General features: G+C 38.4%; 1 pseudogene; it reads left to right on the forward strand.

The window, feature by feature from the left end:
- The first annotated feature begins 489 nt into the window (after positions 1 to 489).
- Positions 490 to 1866, forward strand: LOC102824645 (annotated as a pseudogene).
- Positions 1867 to 2439: the final 573 nt, after the last annotated feature.

Genomic DNA, 2439 nt, shown 5'->3' on the forward strand with positions numbered 1-2439 from the left:
ATTAAAGGAAAAATAAATATATTTGAATAAATACAATAAGGGAATTTGTAGTTTTTCTTATTATGATGTGGCAGGATAAGCACTGGGCTGGTAACTGCAAGGTTGGCAGTTCAAACCGACCAGCGATTTGTTGAAAATCCTGGGCTGGGTTGATAGGATTTGGAACCAACTCTATGGCACTTAACAACAAGTATTACACAGTATTCTTTAATAAGATGTAGAAATATGCACAAAATGACAATGAAATGATCTAGAAAACCTAATAGACTCTTTTGATTACTAATAAACTCACAGACCATATCTTTAGTGAAGCCATTGCTAATAGTTGTGTTCTCTATTAATTTGTCATTGTTTCTTCCTTTTCTTTAGTATTGGTGCCAACATTTTTATATCTAGTCCTTTGTCAAAATCTTTTATGAAGATTTTTCACAATGAATTTGCTGCCAGAATACAGATATTGGTGAAAACCATTGCAAAACCTAAGCCAAAATGGGAAAGAAAAAGATCCATATCAACACCGTCGTTATTGGACATGGACATGTCCACTCCGGCAAGTCAAACACTACTGGTCACCTGATCTACAAATGTGGTGGAATTTACAAAAGAACCATCAAAAAATTTTAGATGGAAGCTGCTGAGATGAGGAAGTACTTCTTCAAGTATGCCTGAGTCTTGGATGAACTGAAAGATGAATGTGAGCGAGGCATCCCCATTGATATCTCCCTGTGGAAATTTGAGACCAGCAAGTACTATGTGACCATCATTGATGCCCCAGGACACAAAGACTTTACCAAAAACATAATTACAGGAACCTCACAGGCTGACTGTGCTGTCTTGATTGTTGCTGTTGGTGTTGGAGAATTTGAAGGTGGTAGCTCTAAAAATAGGCAGACCCATGAGCATGACTTTCTGGCTTACACACTGGGTGTGAAACAACTAATTGGTGATGTTAATAAAATATATGCCACTGAGAAACTACAGCCCAAAGAAATACGAAGAAATCATTAAGGAAGTCAGCACCTACATTAAGAAAATTGGCTACCACCCTTACACAGTAGTATTTGTGCCAATTACTGGTTGGAATGGTGACAATATGCTGGAGCCAAGTGTTAACATGCCTTCATTCAAGGGATAGAAAGTCACCCATAAGGATGGCAATGCCAGTAGAACCATATTACTTGAAGCTCTGGATTGCATCTTGCCACCAACTCATCCAGCTGACAAGCCCCTGAGTCTGCCTTTCCAGGAGGTCTACAAAATTGGTGTTATTGGCACTGTCCCTATGGGCGGAGTGCAGACAGGTGTTGTCAAACCAGGTATGGTGGTCACATTTGCTCCCATTAATGTTACCACTGATGTAAATCTGTTGAAATGCACCATGAGGCTTTGAATGAAGCTCTGCCTGGGGACAATGTAGCCTTCAACATAAAGAACATTTCTGTCAAAGATGTTCGCTGTGTCAGTGTGGCTGGTGACAGCAAAAATGACCCATCAATGGAAGCAGCTGGCTTCACTACACAGCTGATCATCCTGAACCACCCAGGCCAAATTAGTGCTGGATATGCATCTGTTTTGGATTGTCACATAGCTCACATTGCTTGCAAGTTTGCTGATCTCAAGGAGACTGATCGCCGGTCTGTTAAGAAGCTAGAAGCTTAAAGTCTAGTGATGCTGCCATTGTTGACATGGTGCCCAACAAGCCTATGTGTATTGACAGCTTCTTAGACTACCCTCCTCTGGGTTGTTTTGATGTCCATGATATGAGACAGACTGTTGCTGTGGGTGTCATCAAGTCAATGGACAAAATGGCTGCCGGAGATTGGTAAAATCACCAAGTCTGCTCAGAAAGCTCAGAAGACTAAATGAATATTACCTTTAACACCTGCCACTCCAGTCTTAATCCATGGTGGAAAAATGGTCTCAGAACTTTTTGTCTCAATTGGTCATTTAAGTTTAATTAGTAAAAGATTGGTTAACGATAATAAGGCATCGTAAAACCTCAGAAGGAAAGGAATGTTATGTGGACCATTTGTTTCTTTTTGTGTCGCAGTTTTAAGTTATTCATTTTTCAAATCAGTATTTTTTAAATGGAAACAATCTGACCAAAAATTTGCCACAGAATTTTTAGACCCATTAAAATACAGTTTAATGAGGGGGAAAAAAACAACCTTTTATGAAGTGTCTTTAAAAAAAAAAAAAAAAAGCACAAATTTATAAATTTCCTACTCTAATTATTGTTGATATTTTATGTCATCAAGTTGATTCCAATGTACAGCAACTGCATGTGATTATTAGAACTTCCCCTAAGATTTTTCTTGTATGTAATCTTTATGGAAGCAGATTATCAAGTCCTCCCATAGAGTTGTTTGGTAATTTTTAATTGAAAAACTTTCAGTTGCAACTGAGTCTTAAACTGATGAGCCACTAGGGTTTTTAGGT

The sequence above is a fragment of the Chrysochloris asiatica genome, unplaced genomic scaffold, assembly GCF_000296735.1.
Source record: "Chrysochloris asiatica unplaced genomic scaffold, ChrAsi1.0 scaffold00011, whole genome shotgun sequence".
In the NCBI taxonomy this organism is placed as follows: domain Eukaryota; kingdom Metazoa; phylum Chordata; class Mammalia; order Afrosoricida; family Chrysochloridae; genus Chrysochloris; species Chrysochloris asiatica.